Source organism: Acinonyx jubatus, chromosome E1 (genome assembly GCF_027475565.1).
Source record: "Acinonyx jubatus isolate Ajub_Pintada_27869175 chromosome E1, VMU_Ajub_asm_v1.0, whole genome shotgun sequence".
Taxonomy (NCBI): Eukaryota; Metazoa; Chordata; class Mammalia; order Carnivora; family Felidae; genus Acinonyx; species Acinonyx jubatus.
Window position 1 is genome coordinate 12,206,495 of NC_069397.1, and position 17,594 is coordinate 12,224,088.

General features: G+C 38.3%; 1 protein-coding gene across 3 annotated transcripts in view; it reads left to right on the forward strand.

The window, feature by feature from the left end:
- The window catches only part of DHRS7B (dehydrogenase/reductase 7B), a 60,636-nt gene that overhangs the window by 8,740 nt on the left and 34,302 nt on the right, over nucleotides 1-17,594 (forward strand). For 2 of the 3 annotated variants that reach the window (XM_027047762.2, XM_027047763.2), the window contains exon 1: nucleotides 1,477-1,681. The exons of the other annotated variant lie outside the window; for it this stretch is intronic. The gene's annotated coding sequence lies outside the window, so the exon portion shown is untranslated. Of the gene's footprint in view, nucleotides 1-1,476; nucleotides 1,682-17,594 lie in introns of those variants that run through there. 3 annotated transcript variants of the gene reach the window in all.

Here is a 17,594-nt window from a genome sequence, read left to right on the forward strand (position 1 = left end):
ATCTATTCTGGAAAACCATAAACATGAGGATGAAAATTGAGCCTGAATGGCATGTAAATTTAGCTTGGAAGCTTCTTGCCACCCACCAAGGTAGGAAATTGAATAAATGATTTTAGATTCTACTTGAGCTCTCCCTCTCATCTTAAGTTCGTGGTAACCTGAGACTTGTCTGCTCATCTGCTTATGGGGGGAGAGGTCTGCTGATAGCAGCTGAATTAATGGAACATTGCTTACAGTAGTTTGAACTTATTGCTAAGGTCATGTTTGTACTAGGAACACGAAGTTTTGAAGGGAGAGGTAAGTTTTTCCAGGTTTATGTGAGTAGTACTTAGTTGTTCAACTGCAAGGTATATTAGGAAACCGCTGTTGCTTCACAATTCTCTGTGAGTATGGTATTATAGTCCAGATTGGCTTAAAACATTTGCTAAACTGAATCAAGGAAATTGTACTGAGTTCCTATTAGGCATTTAGCTTGTTTACATTCCATTCTTGCATAAAAGCTTTTGTATTTTGTTTGGGTGATTTCAGCTGAGTATAGGGATTTATTCATCTCCTAGACAGTGTTAAAATTTTTCCTGTTTTAGGCTCCAACCAAAGGATTATTAATATTATTATTATTTACACCTTATTTGATGTACTTAATAGTTAATGTGAACTTTAGAATCTGAATACCTGGTTCAAATCTCTATTCTGCCACTTGTTAGCAGTGTGATTTCAGGTGCTTTTCTCAGTTAGCAAATGGAAATAGCTATCATACCTACCCCATAGGATTGCTACGAGGATGAAATGAGATCATGGGTATGGAGTATGTAACCCAGGACGCTGCAAACCTTAAAAAGTTAGTAATTGTTATTAATATTTTTCTTCATATAATAGCCAATTATGGTAGCAAGCTAAAAGTTACTTTTTTAAAGTATAATTTGGACATCTGTGTAATATTGTTTCACTCTATTAAAGTCGTGTGTTAGAAGGAATCACGGAATAGGTAAAAGATTATGTTAGATATAGAAACGTACTTCTGGTTTGAGGAGTTGGGATACGTAGTAATTTGTACCACATTTTCAAGGGAATGAAGGATTGTGACATTAGATCTTATAGCATTCTGTAACACATAAAAAGCATCTGAAAGCAGCACTGTTCCTCTTTTCCTGTTCGTTTTCAGATCTTCACAAAGGGTGAGTGTTTTTCTCTCTTCTCAACCTGGAGATTTACAAATTGTGACAAAGAGTGGTTCTCACATACCTGCGCATGCACCTCCCAAGGGCCCAGTCTGGTAGGTTGCACCAAAGTGGTATCGTTTTTGCTCTCCACTGACTCTTTGGGATGGTGATTGCGGCCTGACGTTCTAGCTCCTGAAAACTAGGAGGGAGCCCCAGGTGCTGTTAGGGCTCAGTCGGCTCATTTCACACAGGCTGTCCGTTTGTTCATCATTCGTTCAGAAATATTTACCGAACATCCACTTTGTATCTGACACAGGAAACAGAGAGATGAATTGAGGGGCTTAGGCCACCAGGGAGAGACCACATGTGGACAGATCACGTACAACCAGGTGTTCCAAGAACTCTGGCATGAGGCATCAGACAATTCTGGGCTTTCTTCTTCATCTCATTTCATACTTTCAGGTTGAGAAACACTCACATGAGGTAAACATGCAACAGCAGAGGATGTTTTAGCAGCCAGCGTAAGTAATTCCAATGGACCTCTCTCATCACTTTGTAGTGTACAAGGAACTGTTATCTCTCTATTCCTTAGCTCATAACTGTCTCAAGATGTGTGTAGAATGAGGATTATTTCCTTCTTTTATTGGTAGGGGAGCTGGGATCCAAAGGGGATGATAAGTTCCATTGTGGAACAGAAAGTAAATGGTGGCAACATTTTGACTCCAAATCAGTCGCTCCACCATTGTAGTAATTACAGTGATTTGCATTTCATTTGTAATTCTGGACTGCCTCAGTTTAAGGAATCTAGACTTCTGCAAATCCAGGTGTACTAATTCATTCAGGTTTAAGAGGTGAATATTTGCATTGAAGAAGGACTTGCCAGCAAAGGTAGGTATTCTAACTTGTGTCCAGATGGACTCCAGGGGGTTTGTGGATCTCTTGATATCATTTACACAGTTTACCTGTATAAACTTGTACTTTAGCAGATTCAACAGTAATAAGGCTTTCAAAGGACTCTGTACTGAGAAAAGGTGGAGAATTTTAAAAATTCAGTCTACAAGTTTAAAAACTATGGTACTTAAGTTTTTCTCAGACAATATTTCCTAGACAGTAAATGCTCCAAAAAATTGTTTAAGAAAATAAAATCTAAATGCCACTTTGTAGGAAACTGTTATGTTCCTTACTGTGTGGTAGAATATTGTACTATGTAGAAGTGTCTCAATTAATGAAAAAGGGGATAAAAGAGAAGGAAATTAAAATAGTTAATTTGGCCACCCATGAGTGCCGGACGTAGCAAGGAAGATTAATTTATCCATTTTGTCTGTTGGTTCTTTTCACCCTGACATTACTTAGCAACTTTCTAAGTAGATAACCCAGCAATTGTAGAGATAAGTGCTATCATTTCTAATCCTTCCTGCAACCGTGTGAGAAAGGTATTAGGCATATTTTGCAGATGAGGAAATTGGCTGAACTATTAAGTAACTTGTCTAGAGATACTTACCTAGTTAGTCTGATTATGGGTATTTGAACTTAAGTCTGCCTGGTTCCAAAGACAGTGTGCTGTATCATATAAATAATTTTAAATTATTATTCACACCTCTCATTTATATCTCAGTGGAAAAATGGTAGCTGGAAACTTGATCATAGGTAAAAATCAAGACAGACTTAAGTTTAAAGAGAAATTATTTGTTGGGGGAAAAACACTGAATCGTGAGAAACAAAATTTGGTTTTGAATTGTATTAGAAGGAAGGCATGGATGGACAACTGTAGCAACTGAACCAGGCCAGGGATACTGGAGAAAGTGAGGAAATGTGAATTCTTACAACAAGAAGCAGTTTCGCAGTGATCTAGTCTCTTTTGTCTTTCTTCCCATAAACTTGAAGTTTATTTTTTTCCCCTCAGCATTTTAAATTTAACGTGGCCACACATCACATCTTACAAGCCATCTCTTTTGAAAGTTTCTAAGTGACCTGCAGTATTTGATTATGAAGACATTCAGATAGGATATTTGAGAGAAATAATTTCCGTTTGATTAGGTTTGTGTTATCATCAGTTTTAATTTCTATCAGTAGAAAAAATTCTATTAAGTCCTTGGGATGGGCTGGGAAGACTTCTGGTATGGTGAAGCGGTTACAAATTTGCCCTCCCCCAAACTAACTTTAAACAGGACAAAATTGTCAAAAAGAAGCATTTCAGAGGTCTGGGAATTGACTAAAGACAGACAATTGAGAAGCATTTATTCATGAAAAAGCACTGAACATTAGGTAAGACCAGTGAGAATCTGTGGCATTCTTGTCTGCACTACTCCCACCCCATACCCCCAGCTCAGTTAGTTCAGTAGTTCCACCAGGGTGGGGCAGGTGGTGAAGACCAGCTGTCTCACTGTCAGAGGAAGCTAACTATTTGGAACAGAGAGAAAACAAAAAACCCTGCCCAGCATCTTTGTCAATAAAGCTAGTAATCTTGTTGGGAAGTGAATGGGGAAGGCCAACAGCTTACTTAGTCTTAGGTTGTGGCCCTGGTTGGGCATGCAGTGGACCAGTAGACTAGGTAGAAATTTGACAAGTCCTATAAGTGAGACAGCCGTAGATGGGTTTGATAAACCCCCAAATACCCTGGATGACTGGAAAGCTACATGTATGAGCATAGTTGACTAGGGAGGGCACAAGCTATCTATATACATCCCTGCATGTCAGTGTGCAAATACAGAGGAGTTAAAGAAAGCTTAATGGAAAGTAAAAGCTGAGGAAGACTTAAAATGTGCCTGAACTTTGAAGCTACTTCCCATACCACACACAGATTTATCTGCAAAGGGTAGAGGCTGTATTGCTTTGAGGTGTTTGGGCACAAACCCTGACATGTACTGCTGACCATTACGATACTCAGATACAGAGTCTACCCTCAGTAGGAAGCCAAACATAAAAATAAAAATGAGAAGAAGAAAAAAAAAAAAAAAGAAAGAAAAACTGAGCAGAGATATCAGTGGCCACACTGAGTGAAACAAAATCTATAGGTTTAATACAGGCAAGTTATTAAACAAATTTTAAAAGTCAGCTACTCTGGCAGTCTCCAGAAGGGAAAATGAGAATCTGGAGTCGCTAACAATGTGATACCTAAAACAGCCAATTTTCAACAAAAATTTATAAGACATGTTGAAGAAACAGGAAAGGGTGACTCATACCTAGGGGAAAAAAAGCAAAAAGAGCAAAGGTTGAAGACAGATTAATAGAGCCTCAGAAATCTGTGTGTCAATATCAAGTACTATCATTTGGGAGTCCCAGAAGAAGAGAGAATGGGACAGAAAAAATATTTGAAGAAATGATGTCCCCAAACTCCCAAATTTGATAAAGAACATTGTATTAATTTCCTATTGCTGCTGTAATAAATTACCACAAATGCAATAACTTCAAACTCAATAAATTTATTATCTTATAGTTCTGGAGGTCAGACTAAAATCAAGGTGTCAGCAAGGTTGTATTCCTGCTGAAAGCTCTAAAGGGAATCTTTTTACCTGCTTTCTAGCTTCTAGAGGCCATCAGCATTCATTAGCTCAGGGCCCCTTCCTCACGTTACTCTAACCTCTACTCCTATTGTCACATCTACCCATATGACTCAACCCTCCTGCCTCCCTCTTATGAGGACTCTTGTGATTGTATTGAGCCTGCCCAGATAATGCAGGATAATCTCCCTATTTTGAGATCCTTAATTTCATCATATCTGTAAATTTCCTTTTACCATGTAAATAAGGTAATATACTCCTAGGTTCCAGGGATTAAGATGTAGACATCTTTGAGGGATTTTTATTCAGGCTACCATAAACATCAGTATATATATCCAAGAAACTCAGCAAACCCCAAGCAGGGTAAACACAAAGATTCACACTGAGATACATCATAGTAAAACTGTTGAGAGGCAAAGATAAAACTTAAAAGCAATAAGAGAAAAATTACTTTTTCACATACCGGGAACAACCATATGATTAATGGCTTAACTTCATCTTAAAGAATGGTGTTGGAACTTTTGGTTTCTTATTCAGCATGTAAGGAGCTTAGAAGCTGCCCTTCCAATCCCAACAAGCAAAAAGCTGAACAAATGGAAAAATCAGCCAACGCTTAGGATCTGTCAGAATCATGAGATCACAGAGCAAACTGTTGACACCACAATTGGTGAGACAGGTACAGAGAATCATTTATTGGACTGGTAAGAAAGTCTGAACTGTAATTGACAAATTGCTGGAGGCTCCGTGTGAACAAGTCTGAGAGTGAAAAACTGTGGAGGGACCCAGTCAGAAGAGGGCCCCACAGTTTGATGAGTTTTAACTTAAGAAGCTCCACAAGGCCCTCATACTGAATATTGGAGAAAAATTCCCTTGTGCTTCTGGTATGGGGAGGGAAGAGTAACTGTTTTGAAATATGTCACAGCATTCTGTTCTTAATAAGACCTGCCCCCAGGAGAAACTATTTTATCTAGAGAACTTACTTAGGGAAAGGGAAATCCTCAACTCCCATCTCCCTCTAGTCATTCTGTCCTATCTAAGAGGGGAAAAAACCCTGAGAACCACTGATGAAGTTAACGGTTTGGGAGATGGGCTCACCAAAAGACTAGATAGAACCACAGAGCCATAGTATGCTTCCACTGCCTCTACATTTCTCAAGGCCTATTTACTGCAGTTCTTTTTAACCAGCACATCATATCTGCCTTTCAACAGAACATTACAAGGCATACTGAAAGACAAGATAGTTTGAAGACACTGAACAGCATTAGAGCTGGAGTCAGATATGGCAGAGAAGTTGGAATTATCAGACTGAGAAAGGAAAAAGTAAGCAACATGCAAGATCAGATGGGTAATGTAAGCAGAGAGATAGAAAATCTAGGCAAGAATAAAAAATGCTACAGATAGAAAACACTCTAAGAGAAATGAAGAATGTCTTTGATGGGCATGGCTGTGGAAAGAATATCTAAGCTTGAGCATGTGACAATGAGAGCTTTCAAAACTGAAAAGCAAAAAGACAGAAAAATATACAAGAACTGTGAAATAACTACAAAAGATGTAACATACACATAATGGGAATACCAGAAGGAAAGAGAAAGAATCAGAAGAAAGATTTGAAGCAATAATGATTGAGAATGTTCCCAAATTAATCTGAGACACCAAACTATAAATCCAGGAATCTCAAAGAACACCAAGTAAAGTAATGTCAAGAAAACCTCACAACACCTAGGCATACTATTGTTAGACCTCAGAAAATCAGAGATAAGAAAAAAAATCTTGGAAGAAGCAGAAAAAAAAAAAGAATGTATATATATATTACCCATAGAGGAACAAAGAAATATATCTGATTTCTCCTTAGAAACTGTGTAAGCAAAAACAGAATGGAGTGAAATTTTCAAAGTGTTAAGAGAAAAAAGCTGAGAATTAAAAAATATATATTTTTAAAATTTTTGTTTATTAAAATATTTTTAATTATTTTTTATTTATTATTTTTGAGGGACAGAGACGGAGCATGAGTGGGGGAGGGGCAGAGAGAGAGGGAGTCACAGAATCTGAAGCAGGCTCCAGGCTCTGAGCTGTCAGCACAGAGCCTGACATGGGGCTCAAACCCAGGAGCTGTGAGATCATGACCTGAGCCAAAGTTGGATGCTTAACCGACTGAGCCACCCAGGTGCCTCAAATTTTTGTTTATTTAAAAAAAATTTTTTTTTTAAACATTTACTCATTTTTTGAGAGAGAGAGAGAGAGAGAGAGAGAGAGAGAGAGAGAGAGAACGAACAAGGGAAAGACAGAGAGAGAGGGAGATGCAGTCTCCAGGCTCTGAGCTGTCAGCACAGAGCCCAACGTGGGGTTCGAACTCACAAACAATGAGATCATGACCTGAGCTGAAGTTGGACGCTTGACCAACTGAGCCACCCAGGCACCCCAATTTTTGTTTATTTTTAAAGTAATCTCTATATCCAACATGGGGCTCGAACTCACAATCCTGAGATCAGGAGTTGCATGTTCCACTGAGCCAGCCAGGGTCCCTAAAAGGCCTAGAATTCTATACCCTTGGGAGATACCTTTCAAAAGTGAAGGAGAAATAGACTTCAAACAAAAATTGAGGGAATTTGTTGCCACTAGACTTGCCTTGCAAGAAATGTTAAAAGAAGTTCTTCAGAAAAGGAAAATGGTATAGGTCAGAAACTCAGATCTACATCAAAGAAGGAAGAATGTCGGTGAAAGTATAAGTGAAAGTAAAATAAAAACTTTTATTTTTATTATCCTTAATTGACCTAACAGGTAACAGTTTGCTCAAAATAATAATAAGTAAGATGTATCAATTTGTGTGTGTGTATGTATGTGTGTGTGCTTATGTATAAGTGAAATGAATGACAGCAATGATAGATGGAAGAAAGGAATTAGGAATATTTTGTCACTTGCATTATCTGTGAAGTGGTATAGTTTTGTTTGAAAGTGGCCTTGGGTTAGTTATATACTGCATTCTGTAGAGCAACCACTCAAAAAAGCATAACTGATATTCTAAGAAAGAAGAGAAAATGGAATTATGTAAATGCTCAGTTAAAACTCCAAAATGTAAGGGTGCATGGGTGGCTCAGTTGGTTAAGTGTCTGACTCTTGATCTCAACTCAGGTCTTGATCTCAGGGTCATGAGTTCAAGCCCCTTATTGGGCTTTGCACTGGGTGTGAAGCGTACTTAAAACAAACAAAAAGTCCAAAATGTAGAAGAAGTGTGGAAGACAAATATAGGAGCGAAGAATGATTACAACAAAGAGAAAACAGTAACAAATATGATAAATATTAATCTAACTATATCAATAATCCCTCTAAACATCAGTGGTCTAAAAATCAAGACCCAACCATATGTTGCCTGCAAGAAACTCATTTTAAATATAAAGACACATATAGATTAAAAATAAAGGGATAGAGAAAGATATATCATGCTGACTAATCAAAAGAAAGCAGGAATAGCTTAGACAGAACAGACTTCAGGGTAAGGAAAGTGATCAGGAATAAAGAGGGGCATTACATAATGATAAAGGGGTCAATACTCCCCAAAGACATAACATTCCTTAATGTGTATGCACCTAACTGCAGTGTGTCAAGGTACATGAGGAAAAACTGGTAGAACTACAAATAGATGAATCCATTATTGCAATTGGAGACTTCAGTACCTCTCTGATCAGAAATGGACAGATCTAGCAGGCAGAAAATCAGTAAGAACATATTTGAGGTTAACAGCACCATCAATCAACTACATATAATTGACATCTATAGAATATTTCTTTAAAATTTTTTTTAATGTTTATTTTTGACAGAGAGAGAGAGAGATCATGAGCTGGGGAGGGGCAGAGAGAGGGAGACACAGAATCCGAAGGAGGCTCCAGGCTCTGAGCTGTCTGCACAGAGCTCGATGCGGGGCTCAAACTCACAGACTGCGAGATCATGACCTGAGCTGAAGTCGGATGCTCAACCGACTGAGCCACCCAGGCGCCTCAACATCTATAGAATATTTCATCCCAAAACAGAAGATTACAAATTCTTCATGTGGAACATTCACCAAGATAGATCGCATTTTGGGTCATAAAACACAACAAATTTAAAAGAGTAGAAATCATACAATGTCTGCTTTCAGGCCACATTGGAATTAAAGTAGAAGTCAGTAACAAAGATAGCTGGAAAATGCCCCAAATACTTGGAGATTAAACAGCACACTTTTTTTTTAAGTTTATTCATTTATTTTGGGGGTGCCTGTGTGGCTCAGTCGAGCATCCGACTTCAGCTCAGATCATGATCTTGCTATCCATGGGTTCAAGCCCCACATTAGCCCCACATGTGCTGACAGCTCAGAACCTGGAGCCTGTTTCAGATTCTGTGTCTCCCTCTTTCTCTGCCCCTCCTCCAGTTATGCACGCACGCTCTCTCTCTCTCTCTCTCTCCCCGTCAAAAATAAATAAACATTAAAAAAATTAAGTTCATTTGTTTTTGAGAGAGAGCGAGCATGTACGAGCAGGGGAGAAGAGAGGGAGAGAGAGTCCCAAGCAAGCTCTGGTCTGTTAGCACAGAGCCGGATGCAGGGCTTGATCCCATGAACCATGGGATGACCTGCGCTGAAACCAAGAATGGGATGCTTAACTGACTGAGCCACCCAGGTGCCAGCACACTTCTAAATAACAAATGGCTCAAAGAAGAAATCTGAAATTTAAAAATATTTTTAACTAAATGGAAATGAAAATCTAATTTACCAAAATATGTGGAATGTAGTGAAAACTGTGCATACAGAGAAATTTATAGCATTGAATACATATGTTAGAAAAGAAGAAAAGTCTAAAATTAGTAATTTAAACTTCTACCTTAGGAAAAAGAGAACAAATCAAATTGAAAATAAGAATGATGATAATTAGAGTAGAAATCAATGGAATTGAAAATAGGAAATCAGTAAAGAAAATCAACAAAACCAAAAACTGATTTTTTGAAGAGATTAATAAAATTGATAAGCCTCTAGCTAGGCTAAGGGGAAAAATAAGACATTGCTAATATCAGAAGAGAAAAGGGATATCACTACAGATTCCATGGACATGAAAAGGATAATAAAAATATTATCAATTCTATGCCCACAAATTTGATAACCTAGATGAAATTGACCAATTCTTTGAAAGACACAATCTGTCAAAGCTCGTACAAGAGGAAATAGACAATTTGAATAGACCTTTATCTGTGAAAGAAATTGGATTAATAATTAATGTTCCAAAGTAGAAAGCACCAGACCTGAATGAGTTCACAGGTGAATTCTGCTAAACATTTAAGGAAGAAATCACGCCAATTCTCTGCAATCTCTTCCAGAAGATAGAAGCAGAGGGAATACTTCCTAATTCACTATATGAGATCAATATTACCCTGATACCGAAACCAGACAAAGACATTACAAGAAAATAAAAGTACAGACCAATATCTCTTATGAACATATATGCAAAAATCCTCAACAAAATATTACCATATCGAATCAAGGATTGTATAAAAATAATTATACACTATGACCAAGTGAAATTTATCTCAGCCTGCAAGGCTAGGTGAACATTCAAAAATCAATTAAGTAATCCATAGCATTAACAGACTAAAGAAGAAAAATTATGGGATCATATCAATGGATGCAGAAAAAGCATTTCACAAAATATAATACCCATTCGTGATAACAACAACAACAACAACAACAAAATCTCAGCAAACTAGGAATAGAAAAGAACTTCAACTTGCCTGAGAACATCAAAGCCTCCCTGCTGAGGTCAGGAACAAAGCAATGATGTTCCTTTTCACAATTGCTTTTTAACGTAGTACTGGAAGTCCTAACCAGTGCAGTAAGATGAGAAAAGGAAATAAAAAATATGCTGTTTGAGAAGGAAGAAGTAAAACTGTCTTTTCTTGCAGATGATATGATTGTCTATGTGGAAAACCCAAAAGAATCAGTAAAAAAACAACTGGAATTAATAAGGAATTATAGTTATGTTAAGAATACAAAGTTAATACATAAAAGTCAATCACTTTCCTGTATACCAGCAATGAATAGTGGAATTTGAAACTAAAGACAATATCATTTATGTTAGCATCCTCCCCTTCCCCAAACAAAGTACTTAAGTATAAGTCTAACAAAATATATACGAGATGTATCTAAGGAAAACTACCAAACTCTGATATATGAAATAAAAGAACTAAATGAATAGAGATCTATTCCATGATCACAGATAGAATGACTCAATATTGTCAAGATGTCAGTTCTTCTCAACTTAATCTATAGATTCAACGTAATCTCAATAAAAATCCCAGCAAGTTATTTTGTGGATGTTGACAAACTGACTCTAAAATTTATATGGAGAGGCAAAAGACCCAGAATAGCCAACTTGATAACTGAAGAACAAAGTTGGAAGATGACACTATGCAACATCAAGACTGACTATAAAGCTACAGTAATCAAGACAATATGGTATTATTGGTGAAAGAAGAGAAAGATCAATGGAACAGAGTAGAGAGCCCAGAAATGGACCCACAAAAGGTATGGTCAGCAGGTCATTGACAAAGGAGCAAAGGCAATACAATGGAACAAAGATAGTTTTTTTTCACAAATGGTGCTGAACAACTGCACATCCACATGCAAAAAATGAATCTAGACATAGGCCTTATACCCTTCACAAAAATTAACTCAGACTGGACCATAGACCTGGATGTAAAACACAAAGCTATAAACCTCCTGGAATATAGTGTTGGAGAAAACCTTGATGACCTGGGGTATTAATGACGCCATTTTAAATGCAACACCAAAGGCACAATCCATGAAAGAAATACTTGAAAACCTAGGGCTCCTGGGTGGCTCAGTTGGTTGAGTGTCCGACTTGATTTCAGCTCAGATCATGATCCCAAGGTTGTGGAATCGAGCCCTGTGGTCCGTGGCCTGCTTGAGATATTCTCTCTCTCTCTCTCTCTCTCTCTCTCTCTCTCAAAAAAAAAAAAAAAGATAATATGGACTCTTAAAATTAAAAACTTCTGCTCTGGGAAAAACAGTGTCAGGAATGAGAAGACAATCACAGATTGGGAGAAAATATTTGTAAAAGACATATCTCTGATCAAGGACTGTTATCCAAAATAGAGAACTCTTAAAACTCAATAGTAAGAAAATGAACAGCTCAAAATTTAGGCAAAAGACTGAACAGACAGCAAAGAAGATATACAGATAGCAAGTAAACATGCGAAAACATGTGCAACATCATATGTCACTGGAGAATGGCAAAACAACGGTGAGGTATCAGTACACACCTATTAGAATGGCCAACATCCCAAACACTGACACCACAAATGCTGGCAAGGATATGTAGCAACAGGAACTTGCATTTATTGCTGGCAGGAATGCATAATGTCACAGCCACTTTGGAAGACAGTTTGACAGGTTTTTTTCAATAAAACTAAACATATTCTGGGGCGCCTGGGCAGTTCAGTGGGTTAAACATCTGATTTCGGCTCAGGTCATGATCTCACGGTTCGTGGGTTTAAGCCCTGTGTCGGACTCTGTGCCAACAGTTCAGAGCCTGGAGCCTGCTTCGGATTCTGTGTGTCTCTCTCTGCCCCTCCACCGTGTTCTCTCTCTCTCTCTCTCCCCCTCCCTCTCAAAAATAAGCCTTAAGAAATTAAAAAAAAATTAAACATATTTCTACTCTGTGATCCAGTAATTGCACTCCTTGGTATTTACCCAAGCAAATTGAAAACTTATGTCCACACAAAAATCTGCAAACAGATGTTTTTAGCATCTTTATTCATAATTGCCATAACCTGGAAGCAACTAAGATGTCCTGCAGTAGGTGAATAAACTGTGGGACATACGGGAATATTGTATTTTATTTATTTATTTTTTTGTGGTACAAAAGAATGTTATTCAGTGTGAAAGGAGAGTGAGCTACCAAACCAGAGGACATGGAGGAACCTTAAATGCATATTGCTAAGTGAAACAAGCCACTCTTAAAAGGTTGTATACTGTATGATTCCAACTATCTGACATTCTGGAAAAGGCAAAACTATGGAGACAGTAGAAATACAAAGGGTACCCAGCGTTGGGGGAGGGGGATGAATTAGCAGAGCACAGAGGATGTTTAAGGCAGTGAAACTATTCTGTATGATACTGCAGTGGTGAACACATGTCATTATACATTTTTCAAAGCCCACAGAATATGCACCGACAGTGAAGGGTAATAGAAACTGTGGACTTTGGTTGATAATGATGTGTCCATGTAGGTTCATCAGTTGTAACAAGTTTACCACCATGATGGGAAATGGTGATAGCGGAGGAAGTTGGGCATCTGTGAGGATAAGGGATATAGTTTTATTATGAACCTAAAACTGCTTTAAAAAATAAAGTGTATAAATTAAACAATTGAAAAGAGAATGGTAGTCACAGAACAGTGGAGTTACATGTTCAAAGCAAAAAGTCAACACCAAATTCCATATTAAAATTTATATCTAAAACTATCCTTCAAACATGAAAGTAAAGATATTCTCACATAAACAAAGACTGAGATAATCTATTGATTACAGACTTACCTTTCAAGAAACACTAAGCCAAGTCCCTTAGACCAAAAAGAAATGACTCCAGACTGGCTCAGGTCATGAGTCCGCAGTCCGTGAGTTCGAGCTCCGCATCAGGCTCTGTGCTGACAGCTTGGAGCCCTGGAGCCTGCTTCGGATTCCGTCTCTCTCTCTCTCTCTCTCTCGATCTCTCTCTCTCTCTCTCTCTCTCTCTCTCTCTCTCTTTCCCTCCCCCTCCCCCACCTATGCTCTGTCTCTGTCTCTCTCTGTGAAAAATAAATAAACTTTAAAAAAGTTAAAAAAAAGACTGTATAAATACATTTTCTCTTAACTTTTGTAAAAGTCATAAGATCGTATTAAAGCAGCAATAATTATTAACACTCTTGGGTTTATAACATGTTTAGATGTAACATGTGTGGCAATAAATTCGCAAAGGAGAAAGGCGGTAGCCAGAATGGGGTGTTTGAAATGAAGATTGTAAAGGGCTTCTCTTTGGCTGTGGGAATGGCTGAAGTGGGTGGAAGACAAGATAATAGAGGACAGGGTCACGGAACTAAGGCATGGGCAGGTGGAAGCCTGTGTATATGTGTATATACAATCTCCAGGAATTAGAATGACAGAAAATGCCCTGAAGAGAGTAATAGTGAGTGGCTAAAATCTTTTAAGTAACGGTGGGGTGGGGGCAGTGACCAAAAGGAAAGCGGGTGATTATAAGGAGGGGCAGTGAGTGACCTAGTGTGACACAGAAGAGTCACAGCTGGGCAGTTTTAGGGAGAAAGAAGGAGTACTAGGGAGGAGCTAGTTCATGAGGGATGTGGGGGAGATAACAGCCACCACTGCAGAGGTCTGCAGGGGAATCTGTCCTCAGGAAGAGCCAGACGTTGCTAGAAGAGGAAGGTGAAGGAACTATTCAGAGTTGAAGACACAAGTGGTTTTGCTGCTGATTGACCGAGAGGACCACGTGTTTAATATCGGGAAGAGTGGGAGATGGGATCAGAAGGGAGTGCAGAGTGGTTTGGGAGCCCAGGGTTGTCTCAAGGGGTCTGGGCTTCCTGTGGTGACTGGTGTAAACAGGGATAAAAATTATGATGAGATTGGTCTCAGTAGTTTCTGGGCAGATGGGGGTGGTAAGGTTGGGCATTAGGGTTGGGGTGGAGGCCTTGCTGGGAGCTTCTTCTGGACTCCTGTTGATGGAATCTAGAAAAGATTCCTGACCCCGTGAATAGAGGTTGGCAGACAGCCCTTGTCACTCCCAGGGTGGCACATCTCTCTTGGTAGACAACTGTAGAGATCGTTAGGGGCTTCAAACTTTAGTAAATCATCAGAGGAGGATATCAAGAGTCCAGATTCCCAGGTGTCACCCTTTCTGGTATTACTGATTTCAAAGGTCTACACTGGGTGGGGCCTTAGACCTGGATTTTAACTGGTGCTTCTAATGCAAGTAGTGATTATCAGACTACGATGAGTAATGTGGCTTGGAGCCAGCTCATAGGAAGCCTGGAAAAGTCTGGTGATTTACTCTGTAGTCACCTGGTCTCAAGTCCCAGGAATGGTGTAAATCAAGACCCCACCCACCATGCTGTCCCACATAGATGCCATTGTAACTTAACATTGATCAGTTTGTTCCTTTTGATGTTCTAGTTGATGGTTTTTATTAGCTAATTTTATTTTACAAAGTTGATACTTTCAGTGTAGCTAATTATTCATTTTTCCAATTTCATTCTGGCAAAGTTGAGTGTGAAGTAGAAATTATGGAAATGCTTTTGTGTATCTTTATACACAAAACTAGAATAGTACAGTGAACCTCCATATACCCAGTGCCCAACCTCAATAGCCATCGGCATTTTGCCATGGAATGAAAGAAATAACATGTTCCATTTCTTGACTCATAAATTTGACTTTAAAATTTGTTGTTTTCACCTCATTCTGTGGCTAAGCTTATTAACGCTTATATCATCAGAAAAAAAGCTTTGTTATGTAACAGCGTATATTTAAATGCAGTTTAAAAGATAGCCCTTATACTGTTACGCGCTGTGACAACAAATACGGTGAACGTGTAAAAGATGTTGTCAATCTGAAGGATTTTTTCCTTTTAATATAGACTCTGGAATTTGCCAAGTATTTTCTTAAGACCAAAAAGGCTCTGAGAGAGAAATAAGGGGAAAAAATCTGTTCGGGGGTCGGGTGGGTGGGGGGACTGGGAAAGCAAAGAGTGAGTGAAAGAAATAGTTTGTTTGACTCCCTACCGTGGGCCTGTCCTGAGGAGACATAGCTGTGTCTCAGGGAGCTATCTGCTAGGACACTATGAAAATAAGGCGATAGGGCACTTGCTGGGCTATTTTTAAATGAAATCTTAGAAGCTGGCTATGGAAAACCCCTCTCAGGTTATTATGCTTTCCTTCTCCTTTTGCCCTTTCAGTTTGTGAAGTTCCTTTTTTTTTTTTTTTTTTTTTAATGTTTTCTGGCATAAGAGTCCATGCTTTACAAGTTTTAAGTAGAAGCATTGTAAAAACTGCTTCAGAATAAAGGGCGTTTCCTAGTTAAGTTTCACAATGTTTTTCAGTTCTAAAAATAACTTGGAATTCAGGGTGAAGTATCATCCTCAGTAAATTACAGTAAGGCAGATTGTCTGAAAGATGGTGGACAGGGACAGAGGATTTATCCAAATCTGTGAGGAAACTAAGGCAGTAATTTGTTAGAATTTAAAATAATCTGATTTCAACCACGAGCCTACTTGAAATTGGACAGCATTTAGTGTTTAATCCTTAGTGAATGACATACCTACTTTTCTTTTTTTGTTGTGATAAAATACACATAGTAAAGTTAACTGTCTTTTTAAGATTGTATTTTCAAGTAATCTCTACACCCAGCATGGGGCTCGAACTCATAACCCTGTGATCAAGAGTTGCCCTCCCCACAGACCGAGCCAACCTGGCACCTCACAGAGTTTACCATCCTGACCATTTTTAAGTGTACAGGTCAGTGGTATTAAATACATTCGTAGTGTTATGCCACCCTCACTACCATCCATCTCCAAAATTCTTTTTATCTTGTAAAATGGAAACTCTCCATTAAAATATAACTCCCATCCCTTCCTGCTCCCACCCCAGTCCCTGGCAAGTGCCATTCAACTTTCTCTAAGGATTTGACTGCTCTGAATGTCTCATATAAGTGCAATCATAAAGTATTTGCCCTTTTGTGACTGGCTTATTTCACTAGCATAATGTCTGCAAGGTTCATCCGTGTTGTAACATATTGTAGAATTTCCTTCCTTTTTATGGCTGAATAGTATTCCATTGTATGTATACTATATTTTGCTTATCTGTTCACTGGTGGATGGACACTTGGGTTGCTCCCGTGTTTTATCTATGGTGAATAGTGCTTCTGTAAGCATGGGTGTACACTTACCTCTTTGGGATTCTGTCTGATTTTTCGCGGTATATATCCAGGGGTGGAATGGCTGGATCATATGGTAAATCTTTTTATTTTTTTGAGGAACCTCTGTACTATTTTTTCAGCATGTCTACCATTTTATGTTCCCACCCACAGCGCGCAAGGATTTCAACTTCTTTACATCTGTCCAAACACTTGTCATTTTCTGGTTTTTGTTTTTGTTTTTGTTTTTTTTTTTGGTAGTAGTCGCCCTAGTGGATGTGAGGTACTATGTCACAGTTTTCATTTGCATTTCACTAATAAATAGTGATACTGAGCATCTTTTCATGTACTTACTCGTCATTTTCATACCTCCTGTTGAGAAATGTCTATTCAAGTCCTTTGCCCATTTTTGAATCAGATTGTTTGTTTTGAGTTTTTTTTTTTTTAAGTTTATTTACTGATTTTTGAGAGGTGGGGGGAGGGAGACAGAGACAAAGGCAGAGAGACTCTCAAGCAGGCTCCACACTGTCAGTTTGGAGCCCAAACTGGGTTTGAACCCATGAACCATGAGATCATGGCCTGAGTCAAAATCAAGAGTCAGGAGCTTAACTTAACAGGCACACCTGTTTTGTTTTGAGTTTTATGAGTTCTCTATATATTGTGGATATTGATCCCTTATTAGATAAATGGTTTGAAAATATTTCTCCCATTCTGTACATTGCCTTTTATTTTGTGGATAGTGTCTTTTAACGCACAAAATTTTAAAATGTTCATGAAGTTTAGTTTGTGTAGTTTTCTTTTGTTGCCTGTGTCTTTGGAGTTGTATCCTAGAAATCACTGTCAAATCCAATGTTGTGAAGCTATTGCCCTATGTTTTTTCTTCAAAGAGTTTTATTGATTTAGGTCTTACATTTAGGTCCTTGATCCATTTTAAGTTAACTTTTGTATAAGGTAAGGGTCCAACTTTGTTCTTTTGCATGTGAATATCAGTTTTTCC